General features: G+C 36.6%; 1 protein-coding gene across 1 annotated transcript in view; it reads left to right on the top strand.

The window, feature by feature from the left end:
- The window catches only part of LOC130239330 (CUB and sushi domain-containing protein 1-like), a 551,687-nt gene that overhangs the window by 345,674 nt on the left and 189,134 nt on the right, over positions 1-16,879 (top strand). The window lies entirely within an intron of this gene.

Genomic DNA, 16,879 nt, shown 5'->3' with positions numbered 1-16,879 from the left:
TTTCCCCTTAGTAACTTTCATCTGATCGTTCCTCCAAAATCATAGGATGGCATATGCTTTTCTGAGAGTGCAAGTAGAGAGTGCAAAGCTCCGAGTGAAGGTCTTGTGGCGGATATGCAGATCAGGGTGAGCAGGACTGAGAAGACTCGGTTTGAATGTTAAGGACCTCTCTCCCGAAGACCGCATGGATGGAAACAGCTTCTAAATGCAGCACACCATAAGCGTCAGTTGTCTGGCGTAATGTTTTTGTATATTAGTGACTAATGCAGGGTTAACAGGGTTTCATCAGAACACCCCTAACGGAGAATAATCATGCCTTTACTAAATGTGATTCTGTTTAGGTCACTGCTTGCAAAATCAACATTTTTAAAGAGCTAAGTGACAGCTTAACAAGTAAATGTTTGTGAAAGCTGAGTCTTTTTTATACATTCTCATAATTAGCCACACGATCGTTTGTAAAAGCGACGCAGTCCACTGCCACATCCTCAAGCTTTTAGACAAAAGTCATTAGAAAGATATGAGATCCCTTTAAATAATGAAGGATTTTCCTCTCTTTCTTTGCTTCTCTCACCCAAACAGATCTTTTATTGGTTTCCATAGTAACTAAAAGACTGTCTCAGTACTGTTGAATGAGGACTCTTCCCTGGCTGTAAATAGTATGAGGGTGTGGGGGTTGGGAGTGTGGTGGGATGGCGCCCCTCAGAGGCAGTAGGGACTCGTGTCTAATCTAGAGAAGTCTTCTCTTTGTGGGTGAGGGATTTTTTGCATAGCTATGTTCAAGCTCTAGAATTTTGCGATTGAAGTTGGGGTTGATCAGGTGGCAGCCACAGCTGTTGTATCCGTGCTTATGCGAGGCAGAAACACATGGGCTGCTACATTTAGCCACGCATGCAGTCTGGGCACAACAAAGCTCTGCTAACAACTGCTAATGAGCTGCCGTCTTCGAAAAAATACAGTTATCCTGCGCTGACCTGTTCTTAATAGCTTTGTTGAGTATATTTGGGCCCTTTACAGTACTAAATAAATAAATAATACAACATATTGGAATATGCCTATGGCTGAATTTAGTGGATGTAGAACACCTTAAGGTTTTGATCAGTGTTTGTTTAAAATTTAAATCTTTAACCCTCGGTTTCACAAACAAGGTTTAAGGCTAGTCAAGCCTGAGCTGTCTCAACTCAAAATAACCTGCAGTGAGATGTCTTAAAATACATCAGTGTCATTTTTTTTTCTCCAGGTGCACATCAGTAATATATTTTTCTAAGGCCATTTTTATAAATTTGGCTTAAATAGCCTAATTTAACTAAGGCCTAGTCCTGGCTTAATCTAAGCCCCGTTTGTGGAACTGGGCCTATATGTCTTCACAGTCAGTGGTTACTTAAAGGTGCAAAGCTTTGACTCTTTTGAAGCATAACAAATACCATAATATGTTTGCAGATATTTAAGAAACATGCTAAATGAACACACTTGTTCATTTTAAAAAGCAATGTTAGTCAGAGTCAGTTATTCTCCATTGAAAATGCACATTTTGTGTTGGAATGTCTGTCTTTGTTTTGGTCTCTATCACCTGCCCACTGCTAATTTACCCAATTATATTTCAGAATGGTTTCTATTCTTATTTTATTTCAGTTATAAGGGCTGCCTCAATTTATGTGGCTGAAAATGTGACCTCCGGAGGACAGTAGCAGCATCCAAAATGAGGCTTGGATTCAGAGTTATAAATAACCACATGAGGTGTTTTTTTTTAATTAGCAAATAATACAAATATTACAAACGTAAACATTATGGATAGCTTTTATTATAGCACTCTAATGAAATGGGAAGGTTTGTAATCGTATTAATAGATATTAAACCTCTTTAACATTATTATTATTATTTATATGAATATTTATTTATTGAGTTTTTGCATTTATAATTTAAAGCAGTACATTACCCCTCCACTACCACAACCACAGCACTGAAAAAAAATAAAAAAGAAATAAAAATATCCATAAAAATAAAATATATATCGTTGCAGACTTTCTGAGTTGACAGTAAGAAAACAGAGTGTACCTTATTTGTTCAGTCAATATGTTATCATCAGGCTTGGCACATCTAAAAGAAGGAATATACAAAAGAGATCTTCATTAAAACATCTTCATTAAAAACGAAACAAACAAAAAAAAAAACAGGTCATATCATCGTGAACCTTCCAGAAATATCAAAGTTAACAGTGAGGGAATACATTATGTCAATATTTTATCATTTGACATGGAGGGCTTGGTAACATTCAAAGAGTACAAAATAGAAATAACGTAAAAATAATAATAATATTCATTCATTCATCTTCTTTTTGGCTTAGTCCCTTTATTAATCTGGGGTTGCCACAGCGGAATGAACCATCAACTTATTCAGCATATGTTTTATGCAGCGATGCCCTTCCAGCTGCAACCCATCCCTGGGAAAATAATAATAATAATAATAATAATAATAATAATAGTAATAATTCTTTTCCAATTGAATGTAAGACATCACTTCATTTATCCAGCCAGTGTGTCTTTAACATTAATACAAGTGACAGATATTTGTTGGTTTGCACCGAGTCACAGTTCAAACGTTATGTTTGCTAGTTATTTTATTTTCAGTATCTAAGATGAACTGCTGCTGCTTTTAGCGTGGCAATAAATGTCACATAAAATGGTATTCAAACTCGCACTGGTAGCATTTAGTGCTGGATAAAGCCCACGATCAGTACCTGAGGTGATCATTGTCATAGTAGTTTATGCTGTTGTTCAGCTGCGATGTCCCAGAAAAACAATCTATTTCTGAAGTAGAGATTTCAGATGTCGCTGTCATGGATGGTTAGCACCAAAACCCCTTATAACAAGGAAATAATTCCTTTTATTGCATGTCTTTGTGTACAATTAGAACATGGTGTAGGCTTGATAATCAGCCATGCTCGCTCCTGTTGGTGTCATCAGTCTGGCAACCTGTGTTTGTGTGGAGTCATCATTGGTGGGGCTGGGTAACAGGAACCATCTGCACTTTTTGAATTCGGACTGCAATACCTTGTTCAACCACTTTTTGTCATTCCTACATGCAGTTGAAGTCAGAATTATTAGCCCCCCTTTGAATTTTTTTTTTTTTTATATTTCCCAAATGATCTTTAACAGAGCAAGGAAATTTTCACAGTATTTCTGATATTATTTTTTCTTCTGGCGAAAGTCTTATTTGTTTTATTTCGGCTAGAATAAAAGCAGTTTTTAATTTATTTAAAACCATTTTAAGGTCAAAATTATTAGCCCCTTTAAGCTACTTTTTCCCCCGATAGTCTACAGAACAAACCATCATTATACAATAACTTGCCTAATTACCCTAACCTGCCTAGTTAACCTAGTTAAGCCTTTAAATGTCACTTTAAGCTGTATAGAAGTGTCTTGAAAAATATCTAGTGAAATATTATTTACTGTCATCAAGGCAAAGATAAAATAAATCAGTTATAAGAAATGAGTTATTAAAACTATCATGTTTAGAAATGTGTTGAAAAAATATTCTCTCCATTAAACAGAAATTGGGGGAAAAAGATAAACAGGGGGGCTAATAATTCTGACTTCAACTGTATATACATATTTTAACATTTTAATTCTTTATTTGAGAGGGACATTTGACAATCAAAAAAACTGCGCCAGAATTAGCTACATAGCTAAAAGGAACCTCATTGACAGAATTGTCCCAAATGAAGCTACGTAGCTAAATAGCTAATTAGATACATGGCTATAAGGAAGATTATTGACAGAATTGCCACATAATTAGCTACATTGCTAATCAGCTACATAGCTAAGAGGAACATTTTTGGCAGAATTGCCCCATAATTAGCTACATAGCTAAATAGCTAATTAGCTACATAGCTAAAAGGAACAAGCGTACACACATTATAGCAATTGCTGTTTAGCTTTTTTCATGTAAATCATCATCTCTACAGTAGTCATGCTCACATGACCATGCATTATTCCTTCACGTCAAATTTTCAAGTGGTTTTAAAGCCTTCAAGTGGTTTTAAAGCCTTGCCAGTTTAAACTTCTTGCATATAGTTTCTTTAAAACTGTTAAAACATGGAATTATTTCCTCTTTTAATCAATCACAGTCATGAGCAACAACATTACATTTACTTTAATTGATTGAATTAGCATTTACTTGAATTAATTATTGTGCATTTGTGTTGTGTTTGCAATGATATCATGGCAGTAGATGTGCAACCTCTATAATCATACTTCATTTGAAGCGATACTAAACTGCCGTGCAAAAGCAAACCAAGCTGAGTGCTTACCAAGCTATACTGAGTCATAGTGAAAAAGTGTCGAATCATGCAGTGAGCTTTATTACTTCAAAAATAGAGGTTTTACCCCCTCACTGCTGAGAAATATCATGTATTGATTGGGTATCGAAGAGAGAGGTAGAGAGAATGTGTTTGTGCATTACCTGTGTCTGAACATCTCTCTACAAATAGTGAGTCTGTGAGTTTAATTACTTTAGAACAGCAATTTTACCTTCTCCATGCTTAGAAATGTTACGTACAAATTCAGAATCAATAACAGAAGAATAACATGACTAGAACTACCTGTAGATTAATCGGTTTTAATATAGCTCTTTCAGTCAACCAGAAGCAAGTATTACTACTACAACGAATAATAATAATAATAATAATAATAATAATAATAATAATAATAATAATAATAATAATAATAATAATAATAATCATAATCATAATAATAATCAAAATAATCATAGATATATACACTAGATATCACATACGGACCCTGAGTATGCGTCAATAGCGCCACCATATTGTACAGTGCTCCCAGGGCAAAAGTCATTCAACCGCACTAGTCACGACAGTGTGCCAATATGAAGATACTGGACTTCTGCGCGGTGTACGGATGTAGTAACGGGGCAAACAAAGAAAACACACACAATGGCAGAACATTTAATTTCATTGTTTTTTACGTTTTTGTATGTTACGAACTTTTGTGCTCAGCAAGTAATGTTATTGATGATAAAACAGTTCACTTACTGCATTCACCATATGGCAAAGTAGCACCAACTTGCACTAAATTCTAGGCTTATGCTAGTTTTGTTGAATAAAATAAGCAAACGATGTAAATAAAATATGAAAACAAGACGCTGCGGTGATAGAAACTTGTATTATTGTCAGATAAGTGAACGGAGATTCACTCACAAACGAATCGCTCCCTCCGTTAGAATGAGAAGTGAAAGCAGGAGAGGGGGTGTGTTTCAGGACAGGGATTAGATTAAATTTAACAGGGAGGGAGGATAATACATTCCCATGCACACAAACACATGCTCTTTGTCGGCAATGCCCATATAGTCACTTATCTATCGGTGTAGAAAAGTGATGTAATAAATGATTTGTGTAATTTAAAAAATATATATTTGTCAATTGACCACTGGGAAAACTCCCGATCATAGATATATAAATATGTGTATATATATCTCTGGCTCTGGATGGTCACAATCTTCCACTGCACCTTGGTCCCGCATTCGTTTCAAAGGAGCGCTACCCTGTACTAAAATGGCGGCTCTATTGATGCATTCCTTCCAATAGACAACAACAGGGTAGGCGACATCTAATGTAAATATCTATGAATAATAATAATAATAACAATAAAAAAAAAAAAAAATAATAATAATAATGTACTTATTTATTTATTTAATTATTTATTAGTTGCTCTTCAATATTTTTTGATATTTCAATATTTTCAAAAAATATATATAATAAAAAAAAAATAAAGTGCTTTGAGTGCCAAGGAAAGTACTGTATAAATTTAATTAGTACTTTATTTTGTACACAAAGTGCCATTTATTTATTTATTTATTTATTTATTTATTTATTTATTTATTTATTTAGTTAGTTAGTTAGTTAGTGTATATTGGTGAATCTTCTCAACCATCAATAGTGTGCACCATCCACCTGGATAACCCAATGGCAGCCATTCTGTGCCAGATTGCACACCACACACCATCTTATTGATGGAATGAAGACAGAGGCTGTTTCTGAATACCATGATTGCAGAGAATGAAAACTACAGAATAAGATTTCTCATACAGAATTCTGATGGACACTGGTCTTGCCAGTTTACTTTGGAAGAACCAACTCGGAAGATCACAATAACAGAGAATGCATCATGTAAGAAATGAGATGCTGAGATCTTCTTGTTGGTCATATACAGTTGAAGTCAGAATTTTTAGCCCCCCTGTTTATTTTTTTCTCTCCAATTTCTGTTTAACGAAGAGAGGATTTCTTCAACACATTTCTAAACATAATAGTTTTAATAACTCATCTCTAATAACATTATAATAATATTTTATCCTTGCCATGGTGACAGTAAATAATATTTTTCTAGATATTTTTCAAGACATTTCTATACAGCTTAAAGTGACATTTAAAGGCATAACTAGGTTAATTAGGTTAACTAGGCAGGTTAGGATATTTTGGCAAGTTATTGTATAATGCTGTATTATTCTGTAGACTATTGAAAAAAAAAATATAGCTTAAAGGGGCTAATAATTTTGACCTTAAATGGAGTTAAAAAAATTAAAAGCGGCTTTTATTCTAGCCGAAATAAAACAAATAAGACTTTTTCCAGAAGAAAAAGCATTATCAGAGATACTGTAAAAATTTCCTTGCTCTGTTAAACATCATTTGGGAAATATTTACAAAAGAAAAAAATCAAAAGGGGGGCTAATAATTCTGACTTCAACTGTATATATATGCAAACACACAACTGAAGCTTATATTGACTGATTAAATGGACTATTTATACACCTCCCATTCTCACACTTTGCTGAGTCTTGTATTCTGTAAGTAAGCACTACGAAGGATTTCCTTGTTCTTGCCTTACCGTGCTTACCTTTGTTTGTTTATTGTTTATGTTGTTTAGCTGCCTGTCCCAACCATTTGCCTGTTTATGCTTTAATTTATGGATTACCTTCATGCTCCTGTGTGTTCCTGTTTTGACCTTGCCTGTTTGATCCTCACCTCGGTTTTTAACCCTACTCATTACAGTTACTTGTTGTCAACCCTACTCATTAAAGACACTTAAATGGTAAATAATAGTGAATATAAGTGCTGTGCTATCTAGCTGCAGTGACTTCTGGGACTTCCAGCGAGCTCTGTTCTCAAATCTGTATTCGATTCATCTTTGATATCAAGATTACATCTGGGTTCTTTCATACAACCTCTGTTCTTGCAGTCTTGATTATTAACATTGAACTTTGGCGATTGATGATGACATTGCACGAGAAGATTTCATACTTGTGAAATAACAAATGCTAATAAAATAACCAGAGTGATGAAGCCAATTATGAAATGGGAATTTTTGGTGACCATGATGAACAGATGCCAGTGGGTAAGTCAGGAACTCTCAGCTTAAAATCTTATTTAAAAGACGGTGCTCACTGATAGTATAGAGTCCAAATCACTGTACTGGGGCATTCAGATCCACATTGTCCACAGGGTGAGCACCCTCTGCTGGCCTTAATAACAACTTTTCTAACCTATTTTTTCATTCATGTGGTCTCCCATTCAGATACTAACAGGCCAACCCAGGGTCATTGGAAATACATGCCCAAGGCTATATTTTGCTAGCCATGAAACTCATTGTTCCAGTAATGTCTGCTTGCAGCTTTTGTTGGCAAATCCATGAGAGGCCACTGTGTACATTTCAGTAATCACAATTACGCTTTTGGGACATGTTTTCTCATGTGTACCATTTACATGTCCTTCTCATGCACACCACGAGAAGCCAGCTGGCTTGCTGTGCATAATATATCACCTTGTGATTGACTGACCCACACACCCACTTCTCTAAACCCAACCTATTGGCAAACATCCAGTTCCCTAAACTCAACCCAAGCAAACAAGGAGGAAAAAAGTGCATTGCAGCCACATACGTTTACCATGATTTCACATAGCTTTTTTGTTTCCGCCGATCTCTCACAGGACCCAAACCCATCCTGTTAGCATCACAAATATGACAATTGTTGATATATGCAGCCAATTCCACACGTGTTCAATATAAAGGTCAGGAACCTCATGTACGAAGACTTGTGTTGAGTCAATACTAAAACATTGCGTACAGACAAAGCTGTAAATGTGCGTACGCAGTAAAAAATTCAGATGTATGAAACACTGCATATGCGGAATCCCACGCATATTCTCTTTGTCCATCCAAATTAACGTGAAACTGAGCGCACGTGCACGAGCGCAAAACCCCTTCCCGCCTCCTCCTCCTAATAAATATGGTAATGACTCTACTTTGGCAAAATCAAACGAAAAAGCAATTGCAAAAGCAAGTAAGCAAGAAGAGAAACTCCACAGAATGTGAATTGAAGGTGCTCCTATCGAAGGTAGACCGGAGAAAAATGGTGTTATTTGCAAGTTTGTCCTCCGGAATTATTAACAAAAGGAAAAAATAGAGTGGGAGAGTTTAGCTGACGCGGTTAACGCAGTGGGGTCTGAACATCGCACTGTGAGTGAATTAAAAAAGAAATGGGCCGATGTAAAGGTGCAGGTTAAGAGGAGAACAGCGGCGCACCGTCAAAGTGTGGACTGAACAGGTGAGGGAACAGGGGATGCTGAACTAACACCCTTTGAGGAGAGAGTTGCCTCAATTGTGGGTGACACTTTACTGTCTGGAGTAGTATCCGTGTCTGTGGGAGACACGGATGTATTAGAGGATCTCTTTATTACTTTGTTTGTTATAGCAGCACCCCTCTGCTTTTATCAAGGCAGCCCCACCGGCATTTCAGCTGCCCAATCGACCGCTGACCGTGTGCGAGAATGGGTATCATTGTATATGCGCTCTTTGTCAGTTTGTGGGTTGTTGAGGGGGGTTAACAGCCACGTCTTTAATGGATAACCGCAGTCTCCTGATACGCAGTTAAATAATTACTCTCAATAAAATAAAATAAAAAAAAAAACTTAGCTGGAATAATCAACAACAACAACAATATTTATTTATAAAGCACATTTAAAAACAACCAAGTTTGACCAAAGTGCTGTACATAGGAGTGCTAAATTTCAAAGGAGTGCTGTACAAAGGAGTGCCATTTCATCTTACCCAATATCCATCGGGAAGGTGCTATCTCAAATGGACCTGTCAGATGAACGCCGCTCACTTTAACATTAATTTTGCCGAATCACTGTGCTTATCACTGGGTGAAAAGCTGTTATAATACGCTGAAAGCATTATGTAAATAATATATATAATGTGTAATCAATATAACTTATCTCTAATACAACAACAAACTCTGTACCGCATTGGATTTCCTTCCCTCACTGTAAATGCTACCGCTCCCGGTTTTTTTTTGCAACCTCACTGCATGCGCATCCTGAATGTTTACAACCCGGTTATTCATCTATTGGACATGTGTATATGAGTCATAAAGAGGGCTATGTCCATTTTAGCAGATGAGAACCAGCCACTTTATTCAAAGTTCTGCCTCCTGCCATCAGGTAGAAGGTATACTTATTCTAGACAGGCAAGGTCCAACAGATATTTGCATTCATTTGTTCCTGCATTTGGGTTACTGAACAAGCTTTAAGTTATTATTATTATTTTTTTTTTTTTTTACCAGATTATGATTCATTTTAAGTTTGCTGTTATTTCTATGTTGTCGAGTGTGACCTGTTGCTGTTAACTGTCGGCTATTGCTGTAAACCTGCTTGCCCTTCTGGCATGGAGATAAAGGCAAATACCAGCAAAGTTATGCCAAAGTTTAGGTACACAGAGAACTTGCTTGGTTTTAATCAAACACTCTTTGGTTGTTTGACAGGGTTGGTGGCCTTTGGGAAAGTATTATAAAAATGTTCGGTTTCTATTTGGTGAAGACTCAATTCAGTTAAAATTAATTAATTAATTAATTCATTCATACATTCATTAATTTTCTTTTCGGCCTAGTCCTTTTATTAATCAGGGGTCCCTACAGTGGAATGAACCCCCAACTAATCCAGCATATGTTTTACGTGGCGGATGCCCTTCCAACAGCAACCCAGCACTGGGAAACACCCATACACTCCCATTTACACACATACACCACAGACAATTCACCTAATTTACCTATAGCGGATGTCTTTATACTTGTTTGGGAAACTGGACCACCCAGAGCAAACCCATTCAGAATTCAGTTATCAGTTTATTATTAGTATTATTATTGGTAGTAGTTCTGGGACAACAAAGACATTCCAATTCCAACAGATCATATATGTCTTTGTCAGAATACCAGAAAGCATTTTTATTTTATATCCATGTTATGGAGATATCTGTCAGATCATGCTGAATGTTAATGGCTGGTATAATAGTGGGGAAATGGTATTTAGAACTTTCAGTTATTCACGGCCTGTCACTCTCTCTCACACACACACACATGATAAAAAAAACAGACGTTTTTGTCTGAAAAATGAGCATTTCTAAAAACCTGGAATTTTCTTCCATCACAGTGTGAAATTGCAGGTTTCTAAAGGCAAATCTCTGAACAAAAGCCACAGTGTGTCTCTGTGTGTGTGTGTGTATGTGTGAGTGGATTTGTGTATGCCCACTTGCACACAAACACATGCAACTGTGTGTGTGTGTAGCTCCAGACAGTTTTCTCATGGCGAGTGTGAAGGGAAGGTGATGTGATCAAAGCTACAGGAGCGAGTTTGATATGCAGAAAACGGGGAGCCTCAGCTGCATTCTGACACCAGCTTTTCATGAGCTCACAGAAGCATTGTGAGGCAGATGAAGCAACAGACCTGTGGGTGCCAGAGCCCAGAGGCTTTAGCATGGAACTGATGCACGAGGAATCTCAATTGAAGATCATTGTTACTGAGACCTGAGGGATGAAAGGAACGCAGCCAGAGCAGAGAGATCACAGGTGGCGTGGACTGCAATTTCAGAAGGCCAGCTTATTTGTTGGCATGGAGATAAAGGCAAATACCAGCAAAGTTATGCCAAAGTTTAGGTACACAGAGAACTTGCTCGGTTTTAATCAAACACTCTTTGGTTGTTTGACAGGGTTGGTGGCCTTTGGGAAAGTATTATAAAAATGTTCGGTTTCTTTTTGGTGAAGACTCAATTCAGTTAAAATTCATTCATTCATTCATTCATTCATTCATTTTCTTTTCGACTTAGTCCCTTTATTAATCAGGGGTCACCACAGCGGAATGAACCCCCAATTTATCCAGCATACGTTTTACTCGGTGGATGCCCTTCCAGCCGCAACCCAGCACTGGGAAACACCCATACACTCCCATTCACACACATACACTACAGACAATTTAGCCTACCTAATTTACCTATAGCGCATGTCTTTATACTTGTGTGGGAAACTGGACCACTCAGAGCAAACCCACGCAAACACGGGGAGAATTCAGTTATCAGTTTATTATTATTATTATTTTTATTATTATTAAGTAGTAGTAGTACAAAAATATTACTAATAATTCATTCATTCATTCATTCATTCATTCATTTATTTTCCTTCTGTTTCAGTGGTCGCCACAGTGACAGTCAACTATTCCACCATCTGTTTTATACAGCAGATGCTCTTTCAGCTGCAGCCCAGTACTGGGAAACACCCATACATACACTCATTCTCACACACATACACTACGGACAATTTAGTTAATTCAGTTCACCCATAGTGCATATCTTTGGACTGTGGGGGGAACCGGAGCACTCGGAGGAAACCCACGCTAAACATGGGGAGAACATGCGAAACTCCACACAGAAACACAGAACAACTGGCCCAGCTGGGACTCGAACCAGCAACCTTCTTGAGACGACAGTGCTAACCACTAGTCACAGTGCCACCTTGCTTGTTTTATATTTTCATTATTTGATTATAGCTAACAGTTGTTAGTATTTTAAACCCTTTTGTTGTCCTAGAAATCTGTATACACCGTCTGTCCAATACAAAGACAGACAATGACAGGAAATGAGTGCTTGACCTGAGAAAACTCAAGCCGAGCACAATGCCGATAACAGCCCAACATTATAATATATATTATATTATATAATTATATTATTATATATTATATAATATATACATTTCTTAACATAATAGTTTTAATAACTCATTTCTAATAACTGATTTATTTTATCTTTGCAATGATGACAAAGAACGCTTTCTTTGCCATTCCAGATGACTTTATTAAAAAGTTATTTGAGTCATTGCAGAGATGTATGGATGCAGTCCTCCAAGCTCATAGGAGTCAGACACAATAGTAATTCTTTTTCCACTGCACCATGACTTTATATTCTATACGGGACATTATTTTTGTTTAGTGACAAGACTTTGTCTAAGCAAAGTCAGACCTTACTGTCTTAATTAAATAATTAAAAGGCATGATCATATTTTATTTTGGTAAAATCAGCTTAGTCTAGAGGCCTTTGCCTTTTATATAAGCCACTTCTCATGCAAAATGATCAACTAGAAGTCAAGTTATTAATTGCTGTTCCTAAAACTTGGACAAGACTTTTGTCAGGTAGTGTAAATTATCGATGCTGTAAAAAGAACCCTATGAAAAAATCAACATTTATTAATACAAATCTTAATTTGTTTGTTTAAATTCAGCCCATATAAATACTTTTCAACCATTCATTCATTCATTCATCTTCTTTTTGGCATGTCCCTTTATTAATCTGGGGTCGCCACAGCGGAATAAACCGCTAACTCATCCAGCATGTTTTACACAGCGGATGCTCTTCCAGCTGCAACCCATCACTGGGAAACATTCATACACTCTCATTCACACCCATACACTACGGACAATTTAGCCTACCCAATTCACCTATACCGCATGTCTTTGAACTTGCGGGGGAAACCGGAGCACCTGGAGGAAACCTAGTTTTCAACCTCTTACTTAAAAAAAAAAAAGAGTAAATCCAATGAATCATTTTATGTCTGTGTACACTCTCAGAAAAATGATACACTGTTGTACTAAAGAAGGTACAAACCCTTGTCACTGGGGCAGTATCTTTTTTATGGAACAGAATTGTACCTTAAGACAAAGAAGCAAATTTGTACCATTGCAGTTTGTACCTTTAAGGACATGATCTGTATCATGGAAACCAAAATGTACCTTTGGTTTTAAAACCTGCAGATACAATATTGCACCTTCATCAAAGGTACAAATCTGATCCATGAAGTTATCACTACAGTGACAAGACACTTTTTACCTTAACAGTGTCAAATGTGTTCCTTCAACAACTATTTAAAGGCATTTTGCTATTTATCCAAAATGGGTTAATTTATTTTCAGTAAATATAAAACATCAAATACAATTTTAAATAATGTTTTTAAAAAAATATTTTTGTGTAAATGCACCTTTTCTATTTACAATAAAGAATAAAAAAATACTTTAACATAAATCAAAAATCTATTTTTTGCTAAACAATTCACAACACTTTTCACAAACATGTTACAGAAACACATTCTCCCATTTATTATATAACACATTTTTTCTCCAGTTTTCACACAACACATTTGTAATCACTTAAAAGTTCATTTAATTTACTTAATTATGCAAATAGAATTATGCAAAGATATTGTCATGAGATATGCACAATGTTTGATTAGATTTACAATACAAAAATGTCTGCATGAACACTGCAAATGCAGGACTTTTGCAAGCTCATGTGCGTAGTGGAAAGCAAACACCAAAAGGTGCAGATATCAATAATGAAGCTGTATTTATCAGAAAATGCTTACCAAATGTTTATTAAAATGCCTTAAATATTTAGTTTACAATACAGTTTTGTTTTACCAGCTGTTTTGTATTTTAGAACTTAATAATTAATGTTTATGAGTGTCTTCAAACATACTTTTAAATGATGATTCATGTTTTAATATGGAAATTGTTCCTAAATCACTTTGCCTTTCCAGTAATATTTATTTTCATAGATATTGCAATAAAGAAGGAGCTGTCCAAGACTTATGTATCTTTTTTATGAGATTAATTCTGTATCTTAATTTCAATTGTACCATAAAAGGCACAGAACGGTACCACAAGAGGTCTTTTCTGTACCATATAAGGTACAACTTTTACAAAGGTACAAATCTCTTCCTTAAGAAATATTATTTGTATCACCATGTACCTTTGTTTTCTAAAAGTGTACTGTAGCCTATTCCAACACAGCACTTTTATTAGCAGCCCAGCAGGCACAGTTATTGACCAGAGTTATCTCTAAATGTCAAAATATGGGGTCATTTTTATTTTGAAGATTTTTATTTTTAACACTGCTAATCTCCAGTTGTCCAATGATTACAAGGTCATAGGACCAAGTTTGACAAAAGCACCGATACTGATCAATTTATGCTGACCTCAAATTGTGTACACTCTCGATAATCCTCTCTGTGACCTTTGAGTTGATTTTTACTTGTTTCTCCTGTCATGCACAGTCGAACACCTAAGCGCTTATAGCCTCTAACCATTACGATGATGATAAAGAGATAACACACACCAATGCACCGAGACACAGATGATTTATAGTCTTCATTGGCTGCTCCTCCTCAATACTCCCTCCCCGCGTTCAGACCTGAATTACCAATCAGTTTTACTAAAATACCTGTCAGAGGCTATAGCAATTCCAACAGCCTTTCCGCACGGTTTTGCATGATGTTTTAATTGTAGGTCGTTCTAGCAGCGCTACAATAAAGTTGCTTGGTGCAATCAATGTCAGGCCCAAGCAAATTAACCCAGCTTGTATAAAGGTATGTGCATTTTCCAATATCTTGTTATTGACATTCTTGCTCCAATAAACGTCTGGGTGTTAAGTGAACCACTCGCTGCAGGATGCAATGGGCTGGGGTCATTAGCTTGTATGAGTTTACGCAATACACAGGCTCACTGTGGTGGAGTTGTGGTTATTTTTGAGTTCCTTTTAGCAAGAGCTAGTTTTGTCTTCAATGGGAGTTATGTTTATTGGTAAATGAATTATTATTTATTCTAGATACTGTTTTAAAGCATATCTTTTCTATTTCTCTCTCTCTCTGGCAATTTCTTTACTCATCTGTTATTCAAACAGTGCCTTGCCCAGGCAGTTCCTGCACATTCTCATGCGCTGAACTTTATTTTGCCTGGTGGTGAAGTTGGGCAGGTCAGATTCACAATTGACCATCAGGCCACCGGGAAATGTCACGGAGCTCCATATGGCTAGTCCACCCTAGTGGCTAGTTGATCGGCAACAGTTTGACTGTTGATTGATTGGCATGATTATGCATTCACAATGGTATGAACCACTATAGGGGTGTTGAAATGTATATTTATATGATCTATTATTATTATTATTATTAATATTAATTGTTTATATCGTTATTTAAGATATAGATAAGAGAAAATATTTCTCACTATTAAAGGGATGACCCTTCCATACATCTTTGTTTTGATCGAGCATTAATTAGGGGGGTTAATCCCATCAAACCCCCTTGTAATCTGAACCCTGTATGTATAATATATGTATTGTATATGTGTTATCTACATCTAGCTGTGCTTAATGTAGTTTCAGTTGTGTCATTTATCATGCACAATCCCCTGTATTTTGTAATGAATGTGGTTCATATTTAATAGTTAAGGTTAATTAATGCATTTACTAACATGAACAAACAATGATCAATACAGTAATGAGCTAATACAGTTTTTTTTAAATCTTTGTTAATTGTAATGAATGACAACTCACAGACAGTGCATTATTCAATTCAATTCAATTCAATTCACCTTTATTTGTATAGCACTTTTGCAATGTAGATTGTGTCAAAGCAGCTTCACATAGAAGATCATAGTGAATTGAAACAGTGTCAGTTCAGTTTTCAGTGTTTAAGTTCAGTTCAGCTCAGTTCAGTGTGGTTTAATATTCACTAGTGAGAGTCCAAACACTGAAGAGCAAACCCATCGATGCACAGCTCTACAGATTCCGAACCATGCAAGCCTGTGGCGACAGCGGAGAGGGAAAAAACTTCACCAATTGGCGAAAGTGAAGAATTTAAAATCCTTGAGAGAAACCAGGCTCAGTTGGGCATGACCATTTCTGGCCAAACGTCTTGTGCAGAGCTGCAGTCTAGGCGCCGGAGGCTGGAGAAGCTGGATGTCGGCGAGACTCATCTGTACCTGGAGCGTCACAGGAATCACTCCTCCATGACCAGGATTATCGAAACCTTGGGATCATCTCATTGCTGGTCTTGGATCACATCAGAGGCGCTGCATAGTCTCTGGGGTCCTCGGGATGAGTATCCCCAGGTGGAAATAGAGAATAAAGAGAATAATTAGCCTATCTGCTGTTCATAGTGTATATAAACGAGATGCAAAAACCTGCGTGGAGCACATTCATGTATCATACTGCTATGTGATGCATTGAGTGTATGCTTTGCTAAAAAGATGGGTCTTTAATCTAATTTTGAACTGCGAGAGTGTGTATGAGCCTCGGACATTATCAGGAGGGCTATTCCAGAGTTTAGGAGCCATAAATGAGAAGGCTCGACCTCCTTTACTTGACTTTGCTATTCTAGGTACTACGAGAAGCCCTGAGTTTTGAGATCTTAAAGAGCGGGTTGGATTGTAGCGAGACAGAAGGTTGGTTAGATAAACAGGAGCTAGATTATTTAAAGCTTTATATGTAAGAAGCAATATTTTAAAATCAATACAGAACTTAACAGGCAGCCAGTGTAAGGAGGATAAAATTGGGGTGATATGATCATATTTTCTAGACCTGGTAAGAACTCTGGCAGCTGCATTTTGTACTAGCTGAAGTTTGTTAATAGAGGATGCTGGGCAGCCAGCGAAAAGAGCATTACAGTAATCCAGTCTAGAAGTCATTACACAGTTTTGAAATTGTTTTGATGA

This window comes from Danio aesculapii, chromosome 13 (assembly GCF_903798145.1).
Source record: "Danio aesculapii chromosome 13, fDanAes4.1, whole genome shotgun sequence".
Classification (NCBI taxonomy): domain Eukaryota; kingdom Metazoa; phylum Chordata; class Actinopteri; order Cypriniformes; family Danionidae; genus Danio; species Danio aesculapii.
The sequence above is the reverse complement of the archived record's forward strand: the minus strand, read 5'-3'. Positions and strand labels throughout refer to the sequence as shown.